This window comes from Triticum aestivum, chromosome 2B, assembly GCF_018294505.1.
Source record: "Triticum aestivum cultivar Chinese Spring chromosome 2B, IWGSC CS RefSeq v2.1, whole genome shotgun sequence".
Taxonomy (NCBI): Eukaryota; Viridiplantae; Streptophyta; class Magnoliopsida; order Poales; family Poaceae; genus Triticum; species Triticum aestivum.
In genome coordinates this window covers 721,091,390-721,096,884 of record NC_057798.1, presented here as the reverse complement: position 1 = coordinate 721,096,884, position 5,495 = coordinate 721,091,390, and positions in this window count along the sequence as shown.

Sequence of the window (5,495 nt, the reverse complement as noted above, 5' to 3'; positions counted from 1 at the left end):
GCGAGGCGGCCAGCGCCGGCGGGAGGGGGGGCGAGGGAGGCCGGCGGCGGCGGGGAGGAACCCTCACAAGATTTCACCACACCGCGGTCTGTTTCCCGCGCTTGCGTGCGCCATCAACTCAACAATATGTTCCCTGGTTCACTGGCCGCGCGCCGTTCAACTCCATGAGCAATTGGCACTTACTTCATGTGCATCAGGTATCTTGGGTTGATGATTATTGTGTTCATTGTTGCGCTCGATTTTGGGTTTGCATGATCCATACCAGAGAATGTTTCTAAAGATCATGCCTGGGTGTCTCGATGTCGATGGGAAGCAACAGTAAGGCAGCCTGCGTTCTTGTGTAGTTCATCACCTCTATGGAATCCTCATTCTACCGCTGCGTTGATATCACAAGATCGGTATAAGCATGAATCAAGATTAATCGGTAGTATTATATTGTTGTGAATGGATAGAATTCACATTGCCATGGTCATTGCCTGAGAACACTGTATGTGCGCGATCATTTTGTCCTATGCCAAACGAGTTAAACAAAGAGTTAGCCTCTAGATGTAAGTTGCTGAATCTTTTAGCGTCGTGCTCATATCTGATACTCCCTCTTTAAATAAACATAAGGCATTTTAGGCGAAAATGCATGAGTGCACATGGTGCCACGCGAGGTTGGTATCACCCCACTACTAGAAAAAGGGCTATAGATGGGATTGACACTAATGGCGCACCAGACAAGCGGTGCGCCATTAGTAAGTATATACTAATGGCGCATCACCTTCTGATACGCCATTAGAGTTGAAACTACTAATGGCGCACCTGGCCCAAGGTGCGCCATTAGTAGATGCGCCATTAGTATCAAAAAAAAATTGAACTAGTGCGCCTGTCCAAACATACTAATGGTGCATCCAGACTCAGTGCGCCATTACTAGTTGTAACTAGTAATGGCGCACCTGTCGGAAAGTGCGCCACTAATGTTGTTTTTTTTATTATATTTTTTATTCTTTTTTTGCAAAACTATTAATGACGCACTGTTCCACCGTGCGCCATTACTAGTTTAAACTAGTAATGGCGCACTGTAGGACGGTGCGCCATTAGTATGTTTTTTTTTTGCAAAACTACTAATGGCGCATCACCAGGAGGTGCGCCATTAGTAACCTGGATTACTAATGGCGCATTTAGAGTTGGTGCGCCATTAGTAAGTGGGCAGCAACAAGATATTTTGGACAACCTCTCCTACCCACACTCACTTTCTCCCCACTTCATTCTCTCCACCTCCTCCTTGTCTCGGGTGCCTCCTCTTTTTCACCTCATTTCCACCATAGATTCATTCAGTTTAAGTGGTTAAATTACCTTGTTTTGATAGGTAAGTAAGGGGAAAGCTATATTTATGTTGTTCTCCCTACAACAATGTGCACATGCACTTTTTATGGCATAGCTAGATCTATGTATGTTCGTGGTGTTGCATATGTTCGTGGTGTTGCATATGTGTTTGTGTTTGGAGGTGTACCGGTATTTGAAATGCGATAGTTGCCAATATTTTGCCGGAATGTTGATTCATTTCCGTTTCGGCGAGAATTTTGGCATTAAGCATTCTTTTTGGTCCTATTTTTAGGGAAAGTCATGCCAAATTTTTTCTTGGTTCTAAAATATCGTTTTGCTCTACCCCGCAGGCGACCATGGTCCGCACGATGACCGAAGGCATCGTGAATAGGTTTTTGAGGTCCGCGAAGGCCGAGATGCTTCAAAAGAACGAGATGGAGATAAGACGTCCGTGTCGAAGATGCAAGCTGAAGAGCCTTATTGCGGACCCGGATTCCGGGCAGGTGCGGGACCACCTGCTCTTGCGTGGTTTCATGGATGGATATCAGTGGCAAGGTGATGAAGATGACTACGAAGTCGTCCATGGGGGCCGGGCAAGAAATGAGGAAGGGCAGCAAGACAACCACCGCGGCTCGGGCGGGCGAGAAGACAAAGAATCCCCAGGAGATGATCACGACGGTGATGTTGTACACAGTCATCATGTAGAAGATGCAGGACATGATGATGAGGAAGATGCCGGAGCAGACGACGGGCATGATCATGAAGATGATGATGCCGGTGGAGCAGACGACGCTGGACCATCGATGGGCTGGGTGCAGGACCCTCATATTCAAGAGCTGCTTCTCAAGCAGACGGATAACGCAAGAGCTGGCGCCCGAGAGAAAGCCAAGATGGATCAACTTGAGTTAGACGCGGTTACTCCATTGTATGAAGGATGCAGGTCCGAGGATACCCGCCTGAAAGTAACGCTCATGGCTCTGGAGATGAAGGTAAAACACAAAATGACCGACGCATGCTTCGACGAGAACATGTCATTCTGGCACGAACGTCTTCCCAAGGGGAACAAGTGCCCGACCAGTTTGGAGGAGGCGAAGAAAATCGTGTGTCCTCTGGATTTACCGCACGTGAAATACCATGTGTGCATGAACAATTGCATCATTTATCGGGACGAGCACGCGGAGTCTACCATATGTCCGGTGTGCGGCGTCACTCGATACAAGAAGAGGAAGAAAGCTCCTCGAAAAGTGGTGTGGTACTTTCCGATCACTCCTCGTCTGCAGCGGCATTTTGCGGACCCTAAGGTAGCAAAGCTCCTGCGTTGGCACGCAGATAGGGAGGAGAAGAAGCGACAAGATGACGCAAATGATCCGGAGATAGATAAAAAAGACAAGATGCTGAGTCACCCTAAGGATGCGAGCCAGTGGCAAGCGTTGAACTTCGAAGACCCAGAATTTGGGAACGATCCAAGGAACATCGTGCTGGGCGCGAGCACCGATGGAGTCAATCCGTTTGGCAGCCAGAGAAGCACACATAGCACCTGGCCTGTGTTTGTGTGGATGTACAACCTTCCCCCCTGGTTGTGCATGAAGAGGAAGTACATTCACATGAGTATGCTAATTGAAGGGCTGAAACAACCAGGGAACGACATCAATCTATATCTGGGGCTGCTAAAAAAGGAGCTTGACACGCTGTGGAAAATGCCAGCCAATACGTGGGACGCCGCAGAGAAAGAATATTTCCCTATGAGAGCCGCACTGCTCACGACGGTGCACGACTATCTCGGTTACGGATATCTCGCGGGGCAGGTAGTCCACGGATTTTCTGGATGCGTAAGGTGCATGGATGACACAACGTATCGCCAGCTAGATAGAGATCCCGGGTCTTCGAGAACCGTGTTCATGGGACATCGAAGGTGGCTTCGCGACGATGACCCGTGGAGGAAACGCAAGGATCTGTTCGATGGTGAAACCGAACCCCGAAAATGCCCGTGTACGAGGAGCGGCGAGGAAATAGACAAGCTGTTGAAAAATTGGAAAGACTGCCCACTGCCGGGAAAGAAGCAAAAGGCGCCAGAGCCGGGAAAGAAGCGAAAGGCGCCAGAGCCGCTGCTGAAGGTATGGAAAACGAGGTCTGTTTTCTGGGACTTGCCGTACTGGAAGATCCACTGTGTGCCTCACAGCCTTGATGTCATGCATATCACGAAGAACGTGTGCGAGAGTCTGCTTGGTACCCTACTCAACATGCCAGAGAGGACCAAAGATGGGCCGAAAGCAAGGGCAGACTTGAAATCAATGGGCATCAGGCAGGAGCTTCACGCTAATGATGATGATGATGATGATGATGATGATGATGATGATGATGATGATGATGAGGCGAAGCAGGACACAGTAAGTCGTCGCAAAGGCAAAAAGGCCAAGAAGACCGGAAATGACTACCCTCCCGCGTGCTTCACTCTAAGTCAGGAGGAGATCGAGCAGTTTTTCACCTGCCTCCTAGGAGTAAAACTTCCTTACGGTTACGCGGGGAAGATAAGCAGATACCTAGACCCAGCGAAGCAGAAGTTCAGTGGGATGAAGTCTCACGACTGTCACGTGCTGATGACGCAGATACTTCCAGTTGCAATCTATGGGATCATGGACGCGCACGTCCGTGAAACGCCATTTGGCCTATGCAACTTTTTCGACGTCATCTCTCGAAAGTCGATTGGCGTGAGGCAACTCAGAAGGCTACAGGAAGAGATCGTGGTGATACTATGCGAGCTTGAGATGTACTTCCCGCCCGCATTCTTCGACGTTATGGTGCATCTGCTGGTCCATATAGTGGAGGATATCATCCAACTTGGGCCGACATTCCTGCACAGCATGATGCCATTCGAAAGGATGAATGGTGTCATCAAAGGATACGTTCGCAACATGTCTCGTCCAGAGGGAAGTATAGCCAGGGGCTTTCTGACCGAAGAGTGCATCTCCTACTGCACGAATTATCTAGGCATTGAGAACCCTGTTGGTCTGCCTGTCAACAGGCACCTCGGCAGGCTCGCTGGATGGGGTCACCGTGAGGGTCGCCGCGAAATGCATGTCGACTTAGAGGGTCGACTCGCCGACTTTGAAAGAGCAAACCTAGTCGCGCTACAACACATAGACGTGGTCGATCCTTGGGTGGTAGAGCACAAAACCTTTATTAAGAAGACGTACAATGACCGAGGCCAACAGAGGACGAACGGAGATATAATCAAAGAGCACAACTCATGTTTCACGCGTTGGTTCAAGCAGAAGCTTCTGTCGTACCCTTTACATGAGGATTCTTCCGCGGAAGAACAACTCATATTCGCCTTGTCACAGGGCGCCGAGCACAACCTGATGACCTATGAGGCGTACGATATCAACGGCTACACATTCTACACCGAGGCCAAGGACATGAAGAGCGATGGTTATCATAACTCCGGGGTAACAATGGAATCCTACATCGGTAATGACAAGGACAGATACTACGGAAGGATCGAGGAGATCTGGGAGCTGAGCTACGCTGGAGAGAAGGTCCCGATGTTCCGTGTCAGATGGGTGAAGAGCGTCCTAAAAGAAGACCGGTATTTCACCACCATGGTTATACCCGAAGCCAAATCCAAGACCGCGGGCGCAAACGTCACCGCGAAAAATGAGCCATGGGTACTGCCTTCCCAAGTTGACCAATGCTTCTTCATTACCGACCCGTCAAAGCCCAGTCGTGTTGTCGTGAGGAGAGGCAAAAGGAAGATCATCGGAATGGATGGAGTAGCCAATGAGCAAGACTTCGACAAGTACGGTGACCCGAGGATCGAACATGACGACGATGATGAAGTAGCAGCATACACCACAAGAAGAAGCAGGACCACCCTACCTAAAGGACGTCCGTTCCACAGAAGAACTCCATTTGCGAAAAAGAAGGGCAAGAAGATTGTGAACAGATAGCTAGCTAAGATCGATTGTATTTAAATCATAGCCTTCATTTCTCGATTGTATTTCATGGGCACTTTTTGAACTATCATGAATATTTTTAAATTTTATGGACACTCGATCTCGATCCCCCTCCATCTCGATCACTATCCCACCTCACCAGATCCGGTCCCCCTCGCCGCCGAGCACCCCCCGGTCCACCGGCCGCCGCCGTCGACCCCCCGCACCCTCGATTCCCCTACTCAACCGCCGCCG